The sequence below is a fragment of the Seriola lalandi genome, unplaced genomic scaffold (assembly GCF_002814215.2).
Source record: "Seriola lalandi dorsalis isolate HSWRI2012SDOR001 ecotype SW California unplaced genomic scaffold, Sedor1 jcf7180002054664, whole genome shotgun sequence".
NCBI classification, from domain to species: domain Eukaryota; kingdom Metazoa; phylum Chordata; class Actinopteri; order Carangiformes; family Carangidae; genus Seriola; species Seriola lalandi.
Genome location: NW_019525217.1, coordinates 308,428 through 329,427, shown reverse-complemented (window position 1 = coordinate 329,427; position 21,000 = coordinate 308,428).

Genomic DNA, 21,000 nt, shown 5'->3' with positions numbered 1-21,000 from the left:
GTTTTGCTTTTATAAAAAGCCTTAGGTGGCCATTACACCATTAGAGCCAGAGTTGCCCAATAAAAACTGTTTAACCACAGCCAAGTTGGAATGGACCTTTCCCTATGCATGTGTGTGTGTGTGTGAGTGAGAGAGAGAGAGAGAGAGAGAGAGAGAGAGAGAGAGAGAGAGAGAGAGAGAGAGAGAGAGAGAGAGAGAGAGAGAGAGAGCAAGAAAAGCTACTAAACAGCAGTCAAAGAGCAATATGCCCTGTCAGACAAAAGGTACAGATGGTCCCTGGGCAAAAGGAAAAAATGTATTTTGTATTTCATCCCATGTGAAGAGAAGGGAAGAAGAGAGGGAGTGCTTGGTTGCTTTCATCTTTTGGTTACTCAGCCGTTTTGCCGGGCACAGCTGTTTTCCGGCGCGTCGCTCCTGCTCCGGTCTCCTGTTGGTGTTCTGTGCGCCGCGGCCACGGCCGCGACCACCGCGCTCCGGAGCGCACAACAACGCCGCGACTGTTATCTGATCAGTGTGCCGTGAGTGATCAGAGCTGATTAAAATACACACAGACACACAGGCGCGCGCACGGACACAGAGGGCACTCGCGGGAGGGTGACACTAATGCTGAAGGACTGTCATTTATGTGGAACACGGAGGCGTAAACCGCACGCGGAATGCTTCAAACCCCAAAATATCTGTCAGCCTTCTTCATCCTCTGCTTCCTCGTTTTTTCTCCCGGGAGTAAGTGGGTGGAGGCGTTACTGTCTCAACCCTGTTTTAGTGTTCTTGAGAGAGACAGTGAATCGCCATCTGCGCACACCATAACACACTCGGAATAAAAAGAATATTCTAATGTAGCTTCACTCGAGCTTGTAAAACCGTTTTAATTGTGTTCTGTGGGTTTCTGTGGGGGTTTTTTATAAGCCACGCACCACAAGTCAGATCTATAAAGCCCTTTAAAGAGTTCTGTAATGAAGTCAGTGCTTTTCATAGGCGGGCATAGCAAAGATCCTGACCTCTCTCCCTCTCGGTCCGCTTTTCTCTATACTGCCTGTAATTTGGAGACTGAAGAAATATTCTTACAATAATTTTCCCTCAATTTCTGAAACAGTGAAGCTATTACACATCGTTTACTTTCAGTTCATCCATACCCATGAATCAATTTTAATAGTGGAAAGGGGAAAACTGATAAACTGATCCTCTGAACTGGCTTCGGCTTTCTTCGAATTTAAAGACCTTTTATTTTTTTTACATCCTTCAGATGACCTCTTACAGGGGGCACATTCATCTCTAAAACCTGATTCCAGAATAAAACAGCCATTTCCTCTCAAATTCAAAACAATATGTTTAGATGTATGTGTGTGGGAAACACCCCGCCATTCTCATAGACCTCACACGGGCACACGGGCAGGTCAGCCTCCAACTAGCCGGGGTTCTCGTGTCTCAGATGGCACCAGTTAGTACGCATCTGTCATCTGAGCTCCGGCTCAGTCAATTACTTATTATTCCACACACATGCACAGAGAAAGGAGGTGTCAAGGTGAATCGATCGATCGGCTTAAAAAAATGAAACTTGCTTCATTTAAATTTCTTGAGCAGTTTTAAATTGTTGGCACACACACAAGCTCCAGTCTGTGATCACCAGGGAATAAAAACCTCTTCATATTTCTGAAGGTGTCACATGCAACTTGCTGCAGTTTGACACTGTTTGGTGATGTATACTTTCCTGCAGGATGGAGAGGTGGGTGAACCGAGTTTTGTGTTGGGTTTCCCTTCATCTGTTGCAGACCAGTTTTCTAACATCACCCAAGCCAAATAGGCTAAACCAAGGGAACCAGAACAACAATAATAACTCATATGATGCAGTGATATTCCAATAACAAATTAGGTGTTTGAGGTAAAGACTGCAAAAAGTTGGCAAATTTGCCTTAACGTTTTGTATTATTAGAGAATAAAAGAAAAAAATATATATATCCAGCCTACTGAGAGTGGGTGTGACATTCCCGGTTTCCAGAGCAAAACAATTAAACAACATTGCTTAAAACTGGCAACAACTTTTTGCCGGCATTTGCATCTCTTACCTTTCCACAGGAAAAGAAGAAGCACCGTCTTCCAGAGGCGACATCCCACCGGCGCGCCTCCCCTTCTCCAGACCATCTCCATCCCTCCTGTCGGTAACAAAAAAAGCTCCGGGACTGTTGACAAAATGGACAAAAAGGTATCTTTGAATATTTTATCGCTCTTCTTCTTCCCCCAGACAGATCACTACCGTGCCGGTGCCATCAATAATCTCATTTTGACCAAACTGCGCTCCCGCTGTGGCTGACCTAAGACACCGCGCAGATGAGGTTGGGAGTAAACTATAAATCCTTCTGGAGTCAGTAATAAAGAAGAAACCCCCGATTAGCAATTCCGGTGGAGGCTAGCTTCTTTCTTTTTTTTAATCCCCCCACCTCAAAAAAGTCTGCGGTGTCTCTCCTTCAAGCCAGAACTGAGGAATTATCCCTTTTCCCCCTTGGTGAGCTTTCTCCACCGGTGCGCTCCTCTGCTTTATTTATCCAAACGGGACGGCTACAGCTGAGGAAACCAGTGTCTCTCCTTTCTCACACTTTTCTTTCTTCCAAAGTTAAAAAAAAAACAAAACAGCAGAGTGGACCAAGAACTCCCCCAGCGAATTAAAAAGTCCACTTCATAGGCGGTTTTGAAACAAGAAAACTCTGTTAGTGAAGGCTCATATATTAAATAAAATCCAAATTCCGCTCGCCCGGCAGCAGCTCCGTCCGCTCTCCCTCTTTTCCTTCCTCCCTCTGTCTATCCTCCGACTATCCTCTTGCTGTGCGTGTTATGTGTGTGTGTGCGTCTGGGCTCAACTTGAGAGGCTGTATACACTCGTCCGCGGGATGGAGGGAGGAGAGGAGAGGACAGAAGAGGAGGAGGTCTGACGCTTCCACCAGCCGGCAGAAGAGGAGGAGGAGGAGGAGGAGGAGGAGGAGGAGGAAGAAGAAGAAGAGGAGGGCCAGCGGAGGCTGTGGGGCTGAGGAGGGTGGAGGGTAGAGGCGGGATTAGGGGGATTTGAGTGACAGTTAAACAGCCAATGCGGTCTAGGAATTTATTTGGTCTTTTTTTCACGTCTTTCATAATTTCTGATTTCCTTTTATGGTTGATTTTATTAACTATTTCTTCAGTTATGGAGGATGATACAGACACTCATTCTACAGAAAATGTTTAAGTATTTGTAATCTTTTTACAAAACAATAGAAAAAGTGAAAAATCGAAAACAGATTAAAACAGACTAAAATGAGCATTAATAAGCAGCGATTGTAAACAAACGATCCATAGATCAGACTATAGAGATTTAAAGGATTTACTGGAGTTTTTACTGAAGAAAACACTTCGTTTAAAACAAGATTTAAAGTTTAAAACAAGGAAGATGTGCCATAAGAAAAAGCTTATTTCTGTGTATGGTGTGTGTGTGTGCGTGCGTCATGTCAGTTGCGTGTGTGCCACCATTCACGTGTTTATCCTCTCAAAGCCTCTCTCTGCATTATTCATATGAAGACACACGCTACACCTGTTCTCTGTGTAATCGATAGACACCAACTTCGCACAAGCGCTCATGTTTGTGCACACACGAGCGCGCGCCCTCAAGTTGCGTGTGACAGCATTTACAACTGCAAAACGTGATACACCGGGCACCTTGTAATAAAACTCATTCCCTTTCTATTGATAGGACGGGAGTGTGTGTGTGTGTGTGTGTGTGTGTGTGTGTGTGTGTGTGTGTGTGTGTAAGAGGGGGAGTGTAGAACAAGCCAGAAGAGAGGGAACATTAAGGTCTTCTAAAAGTCCGAGACGATATTTCATAAGACAGCATGCCTGGTTCCCTTTGTCAGCTAAATGTGTAAAAGCTAAAGAGATGACATTGTGACTTATTGAATTGCAAATCAGTCCGTCGGCGGAGGGATGGGAGGATTTCCGGAGACGGAGATACGTGCACCTCCCTGCTTCTCCGCCTGTCTGTCTGACTCCACGGCCTCTACAAGAGACTAAGAAGGAGCGACAGCCCCCCCTAGTGTCACAAAGAAGACACATTAAGTAATGGCATTCTCAGAGGAAGACACCTCTCTGTACCTTCATCCCTCAACTGTCCTTAATGAACAGCATATATGTTTGTCAGTGAAGAATCTCCTCGCCTAAGTGTGTTGATCTTTGAAGTATCCCACATTATTCTTCTGTCACGTCTCTGTTTTTACTGTAATTCTACCATGTGATCTCAGCTGAGCCTGCATGCTCTTTTTCCACTTGTCCTGTTTCATCGCTCACTCACTTTCTCTAAACACAATTTTTCTGGCCTCCCAGTCACAAACCGTCTACTTCTATAAAGTCTTAGCCAACTACCATTCGTCCACGTTATGGAGCAGAAACCAAATCAGTGCATTTTAAAACATTATTTTAATTTCCACTCAGTGACTTTTCCTTCAGCCAGCCGCAGCACTTCCTGTGACTTAAGCTTGAAAGATCTGTTTTTAACCGTTTTCCTCTTGGGGCTGCAGCCGAAACAAGGCATTAGTTCAGCAAGCATGCGGTAAAAAAGTAATATTTGTACAAATACAGTGTCTGTATACCAATGAGGCCCCACTGGCTGCTTGGAGGAAATCTGACACAGAATAAAAAGAATTGCAGATAATTCTCCATGTATCTGGGGACAAAAAAAAAAAAGACAGACTACATCTTTCAAAGGATGAGTAAAAAATTCTGCTGGTAAAAATATGGAGGGCTGGCTAATATAGACATTTGTTCTATACATTTTTCAGCGTATGACCCCGCGACTCACAAAAAAAGTAAAGATGCTGACAACAAACCCTTTTACTCAAGACATGAATGAATTGGGCAATTTGATTTCAAACTATTATTTCACTTGTCACTATTAGAGGAAGCCTGGAGGCAGCAAATATTCATTATATCACAAAAAAGGAAGGCATTCATCACAAAGATTGCATTGTCATTGTGAAGTGTAACTCTTCAAATACAACCTGTAATGGATGTTATGTGATAAATGAAGAGGAATATGATCTGAAAAACTGGCTCTCACCCAGTGTCATGTGACAGGCTGCTGTGCTTCTTCATTGCCAGGCTGACCACAGACACTGACCCGTTCTACTTTCGCACTTCAGTCAGGATGAGTCCCATGCAGCTTGCTTTCTTAATTATAGAAGTCCCACTTTTTTTATGGCATGCTTGTTGGACTAGCAGCACTTTGTCTCTGTTCTCTATTCAAAAAAAAAAAAAGATGTTGCTCTCATTTAAAGGTCTGTTTAAAAGCTGGTTGACAGAGCTTAAGTCTTGAGAGTTTGAGAAAAACTAAGTGATACAAGATGAAAAGAATAGGTTTTAAAATTTTAAAAGGTCCCATGTTGTATAAAGTGAAGTTCTTGTTTTTTTATTATAAAGCAGGTCTAGGTGCTATATTAATAGTGTGAAACTATTGATGCGCTCAGTCCCATAGAAATGCACACGACCCATATCAGGACTTCCCTAACATTGTGATGTCACAACAAAGCAGTCACCATTCTCAGACATGTCCCAACCCCAGCTCCCCTGGACCCACCATCCAGCCTTGCAGCATTTGGTTTCTCTGAGTGTTTACCTGAAATCTGCTGTATTTTTATTCAATCGCTCAGGAAACAGTCAGCCAATCAGAAGACAGGCTCAGATTGGCTCATTGACCTGTTGTTGCTAGAACTCCAGAGAGAAGCCTGAGAGAGGAAATGTAAAACTACACTGAGATGGTTTCTGGTACTTAAAACCACACATATTTCTTTTTATGGATCAACACATCCACAACACAATGAAACACAGGTAACGTGTTTGATGTTTTTGAATCAGCTGCACATCTTGCCTAACTCAGGAAACACCGAAACACTGATTCAAAGAATTAAAAATCAGGAGATTTATGTGTGCCCATAATTCCCTCCTTACTTTGACTAGTTTGGATTAATTACCATCAACGAATTCAAAGTTATTGTCACAGCCATAAACAATATTTAGTGATAATGCTTTATATCAAGACAGAGAGAACATGAAAGAGACAGACTGAGAAAACTAAACAGCTTCTGCTTCTCATGTTTAAACAAGTCAGATGTACACTTCAGCTCAATTGCAGAAACACATCACATCAAGTGTAAGAAGCCCTCTTCCATCACTGTCATTCTGCTGCTGTGATGTGCCCACCCCGAGGTGATGCTGGTCATCGCTGCACCCGTCTCAGCTTTTCTCCCCATCACTTCTCAGTGGCGAGCTGACCTTTGCACTGCAGTCATTCTACATCTTCTGTCACGGCCTGAAAACTTATCTTTTAAAGACAATACTTCATATTACTCTCGCCTTGCTGGATCAAACATCCCCTTTGTCGACATGTACTGCTTAGGCTATATTTGTTTCTTCTCAGTGTTCAAGGAGGAACATTCCTTCCAAAATAATCTTATTATTCTGTTTCTTTTCCTAAACTTTTTAAATCTCAGGAAACAGGCCGTCTTGTATTTACGAACAATATGTATGACACTTACGTCATCCCTCCGGGGAATCATTGTCTCTCCTTCCAGTTGGAAAGTGAGAAGCCAGGATCAGCTGAAGTTTAACCTCCTTGGATCTTAAAGAGAAGAATTACCATCATGTTCGTTTCGGAGACCAAAAGGGTTCAAATCCAGATGCGAGATAAGAGTTGACAGAGACAGAGCTCAGTAAAATTATCTACCTTCTCCAAGAAAGCTTTTTCAGCATAACCTTGCTCCTTAGTCAAACGGTTTCTCTCACTCAACGCGAGGGAGCTGCCACGACTGTACGACTTCTACCAAGAGACTCAGGCCTGGTCAAATTTAATCTTACTCATATCATGTGGCAACCCACCAGAAGCAGGTCTGCAAAGTGTACTGTGAAAGGTCCAGCCCAATGAGTATCACATTTTCAATTTCACGGTCATTGTTGAACAAAGGCCATGTCTGCATGAAGTTTCTCGGCTGTCAGGGTTGTGGAAATTTGCACTCTCTAATTGTTCAACTAAAACAATTTTAAATACAAAAAAAAGCTTTTACACAGCCTCTTCAAGGCGGGACTGTTGCGCCTTTATTCCACCTCGCCATTCTGTTTAAAAAAGTACGAACGTGTTACGAGGGAGGCATTTCTGCAATGGTTTACTGTAAAGAAGCAAAGGCAGCATAAGAAAGGGTTTTCTTCACAGCAATAGAGTGGACTCTCTGTATAAAAGGGGCTTATGTATTAAACATGTATGCACTAAACTGGAACCTATTGCAGACACGGTTATGTGTAAATGCTAAAGCTAACTTGATACATAGTCAGCCTAAAATCTTTGAATAGAGCTGCTTTTCAGTCCAGTATAGCTCAGCGGCTTCAGCTAGGCAATAAAAATGCTACTGTGAGCTATTTGGTTTCCACTGTTGTTTGTATACTATATAATAAAAATGCAATTGAGCCAGGTAATCTTATATAAACGTATCCATGATTTAACAGCTTTGTGTTGTCTGTACTGTCAGCCGAGCCCAAACCTGGACATTAAATGTATTAATTGCACGTATTGAGTAAGCTCAGATCATTAAAATTTATATTTGCTTGCCTTTTGTAAGCCTTTATGAGTCCAAGTTAACATCATAAAGTTTATGTGTAGCTAAACTTGTAACTCCACTTCCCTCAGAAAAGTAATTGTGATACTCCATGACTTTCACGAACAGTACTCAGCCAGTTCTGTACCACTCCACCACAGTGCACATACAGTACATTCATTTAAAAGCACAACGAAGGGCGAAGAGAAGCAACAAGGCTGAGAGAGGGCACTCATATTGTGCTTCTTAGATGCTGCTCTTGGGTCAAAAAAGCGTTTGTGTATGAGCACATGAGGTTTGTTTGATGCAGCAGAAAGGACTTTCATTCTTATATTCAAGTGCCGAGAGAGACGATGAGTGGAGAGCGACGCAGACAGTGCTCCTCTCTCTCAGGTCAAATGTCTCTTGTAGAAATTCTGTCGACAGCTTGTTCAAATGATACACTCCACTCTGAGGCTGGAGGAAGATGACCGCCACTGACAAACTTCCCTATTTACTTGTAATTCCCTCTCTTGCCTATCTTGCCTTTTCTCCCTTGCTCCCTCTGTCTCTCCCTCTCTCTAGTTAGAAAACTATAGCCATCTCTTTGCTCACTGGAGCAAACTGAATACATTAGAATCCAATTAAGGCTGGTGAAGAGAACTGCTCATGCTTAGAGTGTGAAGTCATGTATGTGTGTGTGTGTGTGTGTGTGTGTGTGTGTGTGTGTGTGTAAGAGAGAGAGACCATGTGTGTTTGTGAGCTCATGTGTGTTGATCATGTCTGATAGCTTATGCCCAGCCAGACTGTGAGGAGGCATGTCTGTGTGGAAATTTTTTGGAGACAGCTTGAGCCTTTGTGTAAATCATGGCCTGCTGTGCATGTGCATCTTAGTGTGTTTGTGTGTGTGTGTGTGTGTGTGTGTGTGTGTGTGTTCATGTGTTTTGCCATTACACGTGCTGTCATAGTGCACTGTCATAGAGTCGCTGACAGGGGAAGTCGTTCTGTCTCACTCCAACCAGTTTCTGTTGCCATATTAACGCACTGCAAGACCACTGTCAGGCACGGTAAATCAGACATGTCTGTGGGTGTGTGTGTGTGTGTGTGTGTATGTGTGTGTGTGTGTGTGTGAGAAAGGGAATCAATAACTCAGTGTTGCATTATGCACTGCCCATGTTCAATTTGAAATTGGGGACAGAGTGTGCACACATACAAAAATACACAAACATACACTCTCACGTCTGAAGATATCACAGATGAATACACACAGCTGGAAGATTAACACTTTACTAAACACACACATACACCATGATCAATCCACATATATGCACAAACTGGTATGCACCATCAATAAATGCACATGCACATCCACGTACAGACCAAGTCAGTCAGTGCAGACTGCCAAAAACACACACACAAACAAGAACAACCATAACTTAATTATCACTTTGTTTCACTAGTTTCTTCTTTCATCTCTTCTTCTCTCTCCTTCTTTACCTTCTCTCTATGTCATGTCCTCTTCACCTGCCTTCTCCTCTTCCTATCTCCCTCCTTTCTTCCTCTCTGTAATAGTCGCCAGCTTGCTTTCCTTTGACAATATAAGGATTTTAAAAGTAATTCTCTTATTAAGACAAAGTGCTCAAAGCTGGTGGCAGGACATTTCATTCACAGGAACACATTAATATTTGTGCACTGTGTCTTCATAAAATGCTTGCTGTATTTATTTTGGAGAATGGAGAGCTACTCTATATGTCTGGAGAGACACTGAATGTCCTTTGTGCATTTCTGGCATCAAAAAAGGTGAATAACTATGTGTGTTTGTCAGAAAGCTCTGATTTACATTCATAAGGTTAAATACAGTCACATGAAGGATCTGTCCAGTGCAATAGTCTTCTGTATGGCGCCTGAGCAAATTGTAGTTATCACAGAAGGAAAAGATTCATTCCACCTATCCAGATTTTACGGACTTTTTAAAAGCACCTTGTTTCAGGTTTAATTCTAACTTCCTGGATATCTCCACCTCTTCATGTATGCACTGTTGCTGACAGTTACAATCTTTAATCTGGAAGTATGGGGAAAGGCTGTGAAAACAGCCCAACAGAATTGTAATTTTCATCTGAACCTTTCTTGTCGATGTGCACTGAATATTTCAAAATATATGGATACATTTTGTGTTCTCTTTTTATGAAATTCACACCACAAGCCTTAAAAAGTCTTCTTCTCTTTCTATACATACATACATACATACATACATACATATAAATATTTAATTTGTGAGTGAAAATAAAGACTAAATAATAATAATAATAAAAGACTAATAAAAACCTGAATGTCTGCACATGCACTCAGCAGCCTTTTGAGCAAAAGGTTAAATGTATGTGTTGCAGCCATGATGACAACATGGTCTCTTCTTGACTCTCCTGTACAGCTTCTGTCACCGCGAACACACACCAACAGCGGCCTGAGATCAATTACAGAGAAACCTCTAGCCCCTCCTCACTTCTCCTCTCCCGCTACAGATGCAATTTACTTGCCCACCGTAAATCAATGGAGACAAGTGGGGCTAATTTGACCATTTGATGTCAATTTGGCCTTGACCCCTCCCCATCACACACACAGGGCCACACACTCACACTCCCACACACACATACCCAACTTAATGACTAGCTGCACCAGAGTTTATTACGCAGAACTGAGAACCACCCTTCAGTCTTACTGGCAAATACACACAGACACACACACACACACACACAGACACACACACACACACATGAACATATATGCACAAAAGCACCCTCCTTACTGTTTCATGCACACACTGACACACACCAACATAACTCATGGCCCCACTGCCTGAGATTTCCATATTGGTTCTGTCAGAGACGATTTTGTTTACAGGGCCCTTTGGATGAAATAACAGCACCGAGTGCCATCAATTACTGTGAGAGAGAGTATAGAGGGCAGGAGACAGAGGAATGGGACAGGGCAGGAAACTAGGGAGGAAAGTGAGAGAGAGTGTAGAAGATCAAGAAACGATGGAGAGGAGGCTGGGAAGAGGAGGAGAAGGATCAAGAGGAGGGATAGAGAAGGTGGATGGAGGAAAGAAGGGAGGAGGACATGGGAGGAGGGAGACAGAAAAACAGGGCCTGAGTGAGAGATGGATTTATTTTCTGTACATAAGTGGCTAAAACTGAGTCCAAGTTATCTCTGCCCTGGTCAAGGTCTGTAAACCAAGGTCCGAAAAGGTTCAGTGGCATACAAAAGTCACCAAAACAATCATTCATACTGTCAGCAAGGTGTGACTAAGCCCAGTGAAAGCGGCCACCAAACACACAAAAAGAAATAGTGACGAATAAAGTAAGACTGTTTACACAAGGGCCAACAAAAAATAATATAGCCAAGACCATTAGCCCGCGCTAGCATTGCCTCTATATGCGCCACAGCAATGCTAACAGTTATCCAGCTAGCGATAGCAACATTTGCCGGACACATTCATGATATCAATAACAGCAAGTTAGCTAACAATGTCATTCTTTTCTGTAGCTGGTCACTAATGAAGGCACATATGTAACATCATGTATCAAGTTACTTACCTTCAGAGGGGAAGAAAAGCCTGTTCCCGAGTCCAGCTGGAGCCCTTTAGCAGCTCATATGACTCTCCATCTCTGGACTTCTCCACATTGACTTAGCTGGTAAAGACACTGATGCAGCCGGTAAAAAATTAAAAACTTTATGGATGTTTTTGACAGGCCACCTTTTTAGCCCCATTAGTTCCCATAGCCAGTCCGCCTGTTCTCTGGTCTTACATCCCTCTTTGTCGGAGGTCTTTTTAGACTAAAACATGTTTTCTTCAGTGGAGGAAATTCTAACAGGTGGCTTTCACCTGAACGCTGTTAACTGCACTGTGCGATTCTGTTGACAAACGTGGGGAGGGCCAATGGTTTTAAAGGAAGGGCCTCAAGTGCACTGACACGCACACACATGCACGAGCTGCTACAAGACATACCAAAACAAAGAACAGAGAAGCAGATCACCACACCTTCAGAGGGGGCGTGGCTTCGTTCTCTGCTCAGGACACCATTACCCCTAATACTTGTTTGCTGCCATATTATTGTTTAAAATCTCCTTTACAGAACTTTTAAGAGTAAGGGAGGTGTCAGTCAAGCTTAGACTGTGCTCTCCCACAAAGTGCTGAAAACAGGACTAATGGGTTGTAAAGCATTAGAAGTATCTAATGAGGGTTTGTTGAATCAAATGACTTGACTCACACCAGAGCACCAACCTTTTAAAAAGCAGGTCTCAAACCACCAGGCCACCCCTCTGACTTGAATGCCAGTGCAGTTGAAATGCACTGTGCTTTCGTATCGCATTTTTGTTGTCAGGTTTTGACGGCACCACAGAGAGACAGAGCAGTGCACCACTGTGAGAAGCATTGCAACACTTCAATGAACAATCCCTCCAGATTCATGATATCATTTTACAGATATTTCTGTGCTTAAAGTCTTAGAAAATGCTCACAGGCCCTGTTGTCAACAAATGTTGATATTCACCGTGAACCTTGTGGGTGTTTGAATCCAGTCTGTGTCTTCCTGTCCGCCTGACTATTTGCATTGTGTGTGTCTGTGGATGTGTACTCCAAGAAAGTCACATTGTTGGACAAGAGATTCAGTGCAGATTGTAGATAAGGTTCCTGATGATTACTCAACCATTCTTCATCCCATCCGGTACACACACACACACACACACACACACACACAGTCTTTTTTGTTTCTACCATGTAATATATCTGCTCACAGACCTCACAGACATGCTGACACTTGACAGAAGGAGGGATATCAAGAGCTTTCCCATTGTATATCCTTCTTAAATTTTGTTTACTGGTAGAATGAGAGAAATTCCTAACACCACTCTCCACTGCAGAATCATTTTTTAAATCTTGTTCATCTGCAAGTTATTCTGCAATAATCTGATTCAACAAGTACAACTAACTGCAATAAATATTTAATTTTTGTTTCTACTTTGCCTGTTATTCCTATAATAAGTTTTTTTAAGAAAAAAAACATTTCAAGGAGGTAGCAAGGAGTTAAAGTAGTTCTTCAAATTGTTTGGTTTCCTTCAAAATGCAATGATCAACCTTGAGCTATGAATGAGTGGAAATATTGAATCTTCATTATTCCGAACAAAATACTCCTTCAGCCTCGAGTGATGAAGGAGGAAAACCTGAGTGTGACTACTTTAGTTTTGTAAGACGTGTATTGAAGCTGACACTAGTCCATACTGTGCTTGCTGTGTGTGCAGTCTCAATGATGAAGCTAAAGCACAACAGTGTCCAGCCTCACAAATTGGTGTCTGTCAACACCACAGATGAATCAGCTTTGGACACATGTCATTCCAAATAGGATGTACAATAGATGATTGACAGTTGTCTCCTACACTGAGACATCAACATGAACTATTCCTACGTCTGACTGGGCAAAGACACCACTGACTAAGTTGTCGTAGGTATTTGGTGATGATTTTTCCAGCTGGAACGACATGGCAGAAATAAGACATGCAGTTACAGAATCATGCTTCATTCAGTCATGTTTTAATCCTTGTTAGTCAGCTTTGAGTGTTTGGAGCGGTGGTGAGTCATGTGATTGCCTGAATGTTTGCAGATTGAACACATACATCTGAATGACCTCAAACGGACTCTCAACTGATTCAGACTAAAATTCTGCAGCAAAAACTGGAGTTTGCAAGATGTGGTGCAGCTGTGTGAAGCTACTGAACATCTGAATTAGAAGAATTCTTATTGAAAGTTCATGTCATGATAACTGTATTGATAAGTAACTGCATAATACATAGTTTGACCATTCTGATTAATGAAAGAAAAGTAAAGGGGAGGTTGTTTTTCTGTAAAACAGCGACAACACATCAACACATCATTTTGAATAACAAGAGTGTTTGTCATCAGTACTTGATTCATTAATATACACACATATATAAAAATATGCCTCAGACCTTTGAAAATGGACTGAGGCATAAACAAAGAGAATGAGTCTGAGAGAGACATTTCACATTTTAACATTTCACAGATGTACACATCGAGTTAGATAGTGTTCATGTATCTGAACAAACACACACGCACACACATGCGTGGTAGCGATTCAAACAAACATCCAATTTGCTGGGCAGATTATCCAGGGGGCCTCAATGTTTGCCACCTGAGAGGGGGTGGGAGGTGTCTCATCAGGAAGGTGCTAATATCAATTTTACACACACACACATAGACACACTCGCACACACACACACAAACGTGGCCAGTAAATATTAATTCTCGACAGAAGCCCACCGCGACTGGCAACTTAATTACACTCATTTCACTGTGATTGTCTCCCACAGGAGCGCAGGAACACACTCACACACACACACACACACACACACACACACACACTCAGTTAAGACAATTTGGCCCGAACACTGTGAATTAAGGATATTGTCATATTGGATCATTTCCCCTGTGAGCAAGTGACTGTGTGTGTGTGTATGCTTGTGTTCCTGTGTGCGGCAGGAACCAAAGGCTGCAATTAGCAGCTGCAGCAACACAATGTTATTCTAACAAATACTTTTGCTTTCCGTTTGCAGTGATTCATCTCTCGTTTTACACATTTAAGTTATACTTTCCTCTACAATAAGGTGAGTACACTGACAATAGATAGTCTTAAATTGCTGCTGCAATCGCAGAATGATAATTTAGCGGATAATTGAGAGGCCCTCGAAAAATGGAAAAGACTTGTTGAGCAAACTTAAAAAGACTGTTTTCTAAATTGAAGTCATTCGAGTATGATGGTGAGGAAGATTGCAGGGAAATCTGATTATTTAAATGTTTAATTACTAGTTTGAGGTAAATTTCGTTTTAAGTTCTTTTCAAAACTAAATACTCTTTAAAGAGTTAGGTATTCTCTGAGTTACTTTGAGATGAAGTGCTGCAATTTATTTCCCTATTTCAATTATAAGTCATAATTTGTCCTTAATCACAACAGTAGTCTCAAAATGCTTAATGGGACCACATAAAGAAAAAACAAGGACACTTTGCTTGAGTGTGGAACAATTAACAATAGAAAAACTTTAAATAGAAACAAAAAGGTACCTTAGAAGAAACCTTAAAGAGTCAAAATGGAATGAAGCACAAATAAAAAAGCAAAAGGAAGATGTGAGTCTCATTTGGAAAATACATTTCTTGACAATTATCCCCCGCTTATGGCCACATCATGAAAGTAAATTCTGTCAGGCAGATCTCGCTCTGACCGTAGCTTCACCCATACGCGACCCCAACCATGGGTATGATTAGGCAATTGTCACAGTCCCGGGGTGGTTGTTTGTCTGATTGATTGGTTGCCAACCATCAAGAAGGTAGGACTTCTTCCCTGTCAGGGGGCAGAAAGCAAGAAAGAAAGAGACAGAGAGGGAGGGGGAAAAAATGCAAGGTCAGTGTGCTGACCTGAATAGTAACCCTGAACTCTTATGTATTCTGGTTTAGTTTCTGTTTTTCATATGTTAACCTGGATAAACTGAAACCAATGGCAAGTTGTGAGCCAACTAACCTATAGGGTCTCGGTCTTCTGTGTCAAAGTCCTGTGTTTTACTGATCAGTTCATCCAACCCAACGTCCCCCTAATGCTTAACTTTGTCACTCTATATGCTACAATTCCTCCTTTACTTCCATCATACTTAGCAAGGCCACAAAAGGCCTCCAAACAATAAAATATAGCTATCGATCACAATAAACCGCTTGCACAGACGACCGATTGACAACTATGTCCACTACCAAGATGTTTTTTTTTTCTCTTTAGTCAACAAATACTGACACTCAATATATGCTGTGTCCTCTTTGTAGGTGGTCAGGCTGCAAGGCCTAGTATTTAATTCCCCTAGATGTAGCAACAAATGATTACTCTTTTGGTGTTAAACACACCTGAAATAACTGATCGTTTTTGCCACTTGGAGGCAGCAGAAGAAATTTGACATATCACCATTTTATATGGCTGACTCCTAAGAAAATCTTTTTTTTTTCTGACTGCTGCACTTGAAAATGATGAGCAGTGAGTGTGAACCAAAACAGTAATGTTATGGACTGGACAACTCACTATGAAGCTCTGTATAGCCGAGAGGAGCTGCATATTTTCTGTAGGTTCATCACTATGAGCGACCCTTTTGACATCGTCACATTGTCATTCGATACATTGCTATTATAAAATATTTATTTTAGCTCCTTTAAGGTTAGGGAAGGCTTATGAGTACAGTCGTGCCCTCGTCAAAGTTGCTGCATGACCACCCGCCAGGCCCATGTCCACACACTCACTTTCCACTTCACTAAGGGAACACTACTTCACTGCATCCACTCCTGACCTCTGTGCTGCAGAAATGTAATTCCTAGGGATACTGAGCTAGTTCTTGGTAAGCCCGAGCTCAGACCAAAAATAGCTCTGCATTATAAAAACGCAAGGGAAAAGATAACATACAAACTGGGAATTCAAGTTTAAAGGCTAACACAGCGACTCTGATGCAATGAAAGTACAGCAGTGTCAGCACAGTTACAGCGAAGACAGGACCGTGGCGATTGCCTTAAAGGGTAAGAGCAGAAGCCATGCTGTGTTGGTGGCATTTCCCACAATTCATTTAAACAATGTCAACAGAATGGAGAGTTTTCTCTTGCTGAAAAAATAAAAGCAGAAGTTAAAAGAGTGCAACTTACTTAAAATACACAGTCTGTGCTTTTGTTGACTTCCTATCTGATTAGGATTGCTACTGATACTGTTGATAAGTGTGTAAAATGGTGAATGTGCAAGCAAGACGTTTGATATAGAGGGCTCATAAAAAATTATTAGTGATGAGTCAGATTACTATGAATCCATTTTTTCTCTTTTTTGCCGTCAGTACACTGTAGGTCTTCACAGTTTGGCAAATTATTCAGAGTTGCAAAACGCTTAAAAAGGATCAAGCTTTTACATTTCAAATCAATGTTTTAGATAAAGTCAGACTTTTACAATCCAAACAGAGAAAGATGGAAAATGAGAATAGAGAAGAAGAAAGAAAGATGGAGTTAGAAAGTGAGCAAACAAGAAAAAGGTGGAGGGACAAGGAGACAGAGTGAGATGGAGGTACATAGATAGAGACAGAGGCATACAGGCAGATGGAGAGAAGAGCGAGCAAATAAGAGCGAGTTAGCAATGGATGGATGCTGTGATAGCAGTGAAAGTGAGCAGGACAGGAGTTGTTTTGAGTTGGTTGTTTGGACAGATGGCTGTCTGTGTGCTAATTACAGACTGAGTGCTTGACACTGTGAACACAATCAAAGAGGAAACTAGCTTTATTTGTTCAGCTTCACCCACACGTAGGCGCGCGCACGCACACACACACACACACACACACACACACACAAAAAAGGCACTTACACACACTAAACACCAATGAAAACAGTTTGCCCATTCCACAAAGAGGCACGGGCAAACAGACATAGAAACACACACATTCATACACATAACGAGGCACAAACAGGGACCTACCGAAGAGGCAATGCTCTGTGTATGCACACTCTTTTCAAAAACGTACAAAGCAAATGAAAACGCCACAGTTGGCACAAATGCTGGAGGACAACCAGATCACATAGACCTTCTCTTGTGTAATCTCTCCTGCAGAAAAACTATTTTCATCCTTTTTTAGAAAGAAGCGTCCTGCCTGGTTAACTTATCAGCTGCATGAAATCGTCCCTACTTACTTTTCCCATATTTACCTCCCTCTTATCTGATTCTACTATGCGTCCATCTCTGCATCTTCTACCTAACCATTTCAGTACAAAGCCTTCGTCGGGGTTTACAAGGGTAAAAGTACAGGTTATCAACAGTAAAAGAAGCCTGGAACTCTATCAGTGAGAGTGAGATTGGTGCACCTCGTACACAAGAAGTACACAACAAAATATTAGCCTCCATAAAGAGCAAAAATCGATAGTCTATGCATACTGAACACACATGTTGAGATTTCCTTACACACCAAGAATGAACTGAAACATGTCAGATAATCAATGGTTTCAGCTTCTTAAATATGACAGTTGCACAGGTTCATTTCTGTGTTTTGTATTGATGTTGGTTCTGTACTTTTTAGAGTACAATATACAAAACAAACAATAGCCATGGGGCAGCTGTGGAAAATTGAAATTTTTTTTTTACTATTTTCTGACTAAACAATTTACTGATATTGATTTGGAAAAAATAATAGAAATAGACAGACAGACAGACAGACAGACAGACAGACGGATAATAATTGTTCCCCTACATAAACCATGTGTGGGTGTTTATGTATCGTGTTTGAATGTGGAGAGCACGATGAAAATGACACCAGCATCACACACATGTTAAGCAATGTTAAAAAGTGTCACCAGAATTAACGCTTGCTGCTTACCCCGAGGCCTAATAATAGACGTGTCTGATACATTTGAGAATTGTCTGGCAGCAGTGACAAGACACTTTGTTTATGTGTGAGTCAGTCGATCTTAGCAAAGCTTCTATAGTGCTGTGAGTCCTAATGAATCATCCAAATGATTCAATATGATCTTTTTTTCTTTTCTTTTTTTTTTTAAATGGCGAAGTTGACATTTCAAATCTGTAAAGATACAACAGCTGTTGAGCCGGTCTCAGTTCTGGAGTTTGCAGGACTTTCAGAAACAGAAAAATATAGACAGAGATGATGCCCGTCTGTCAATATAGTCATACTTGCTGAAGCATGTGTAATCGGTGGTCGAATCCTGGAAGAGGACATCTGTTCAATACGGCCCGTTAAGATGAGCTGCTGAGATCAACCACTCATGTACAGTCTTGATATGAAAGGAAATTTTTTATCTAATTTTGTTGACCCTGATTTCTTCTATTAATTCCACAATGACTTAATGTATCTTCAGTGTTTTTTGATCAAGAGGTCAGTCCATAGGTACATAGGAAAGTGTTAGTTGTGAGGTTCCCTTGTAAAACCCAACAGCACAACCATGACAAAAGACTGAACCAACCACACACCTCCTTGATCCTGCAGGTTCAGTTCAGTTCAGGAAAAGGCACTGACAATAATCGCAGAAATAACACAAAAGCTTACAAAGGAGCGCTTTATACCCAAAAAGCAGCAACCAATTCCATACTCCTTCACTGGCTGTGTTATAAGTATATTGCCCTTCGGCCAGTTAGATCATCACTAAAGGACCACAAGAGAAACCCATATTAACAAAGAAATGACAAGTTCTCCTTATTACATGAACAACAACTAACCATGGAACCATGAAAACTTGATGAACTCTGCCCATCACTGAGACTACAAGTCAAAACACCTAGAGCAACCTCAGGGCTGATGTCCCTGAACCACACCAGATGTATGTGCAACAACCAGCAGCCTTCATGGTTACATCATAGGACAGCAAAGTTCTACCATAAGAAAAGACCACACTCAACCCATGGTAGATTTACATCAGACAAAATGGACATTCCACCACATATTGTAAGCCATAAGATGAAGATAATGAACCATAGCAGTCTGAAGTGGCGGTGAAAATGATTGACAGGTCTTACAGTTGGAAGAAAAACTGATTTTTGTTCTGGGTAGTGTGGTGCTGGAAAACTGTACCCTTCATGGTTTATTGAAAGCTGTCAATAACCTGTCCAGCCCCCGGTTCTCTCCCCCAAGTGTTTTCAGTTATGGCTTTCTTATTAAACCTGTGCTCAGGTTAAAGGTGGGTGGAGATATGCTGAGGGTTTGAATAGTAGGGCTCCAACTGCATGTACGTAAAATTAATAAGTTAAGGGGGAATTTGGTGTTTATTGTTTTTGGCAAAGTCAAAGACCTAATAAAAAGACAAACCGTAACATTGCTGTTTGAAGTTCAAACACTTCCTCCCTTCTTTTTCCTACCTCTCTTGTCATCCTTCCCTCCGCCTCTTTCTTCATGTACCCCTCCCTGACTCTCCCCTTTCTTATTCCTCCCTCCCACTCCTTCCAAGGCCATGTGAAAGCTTGTTGCATTTGGAAGCCACTCGACACATTCCCACATCCCTCCACGGCTCAGTCACCTCCAAGCAGCCTCATTAGCAGAAAACATAACGAGCGGGGCCTTAATGAGCCTAACGAGGGCCTAACGAGGTGTTGGTGTCTGTCGTTACCGTGGCGTCTGGTCTCGCCTCGTCAGGCAGCCGTAGAAAACAAGGTGCCAGGCGCCAGATGTTGTGTTAGTTTGTGATGTTTGTTTGCTTATTTTTCACCTGTTTTTTTTTAAGAATACAAGCAGTTTTTCTTTAATTTATGTGTCTATTGATAACATCCAAAGGCAATGATGATATCATGAGTGTGAAAGTCAAAGTCAGGTTGCAAGGCTGACAGGTCAAAGAGAGCTGACAAATTTTGGCAATTGAGGCAGGAAAACTGTGAGTTCAACCTTGACGACAAAATAGTCATATTTAATAGAATGTCATTACATTAATAGTATTTTGAAAGAATTTAGTTACAACAAATTTGATATTCACAATGACAGAGCAGTTTCCTCTGGTATTTATAACTATAATTTAGGACTGACTGGAAAATGAATGCGTCTTTCATCCGTTTTTAAATAAAATTGTTGGTTTTGGTGTGTATGTGTGTGTTTATGTAAAGTGGTGTCTGGACCCCAGGTTTCACTACCATCTGCCATTTTGTCCTTAGTGACACAACCGGGTCACATATATTCCTCTCTCTCCATCTCACAGAAATAAATCTGGATTTGGGATCTAGACTAAACCTATTCAGCTATCATTAATGTTATGCTGACCTGAGGATTATTTTCAGTGACCTGTATATAGAATAGCTCGGTTCACACAATATAAATATATATATATATATATATAAATAAATTAATATTCAAAACAGATTATTATGGATTATGTCATCAAGAGTGACAGCATTTATTCCATATGTTCAGTACTGATAGATGCAGGAAGCTAAAGAAAAAAACCCACCCTGGCATGCCCAGTGTTGTGTCAATGACTTTAATGTTTTCTCTTAATCTGTATTATCATCTTATTCTTCCTCTTCAGTTAGTGAGTATTTCATTTGGTTCCGGACTCAACAACCTCAACAACTAGGGTTGCGAACCATCCTATGAACACAGAATCATCCCATAATTGGAAATTGGAATAAGACGTGTTTCCATATTGAACTGATACAGGCCTATATTCTTGGGACTTGATTCAGTGCAAATCTATGGGAGATAAATATACAAGTTATACAATTAAAACAGGGCAATTTGTAGGAGACAGAACGAAAACCTTCTATTCTCCCTCAGCCTGACTGTCATGTTATGTTTCACTACCCAAATTAACAATGCGCTTCCTATGAGTCGTGACTCACAACCAGTGTATCTGGGCCAATAACTTTGT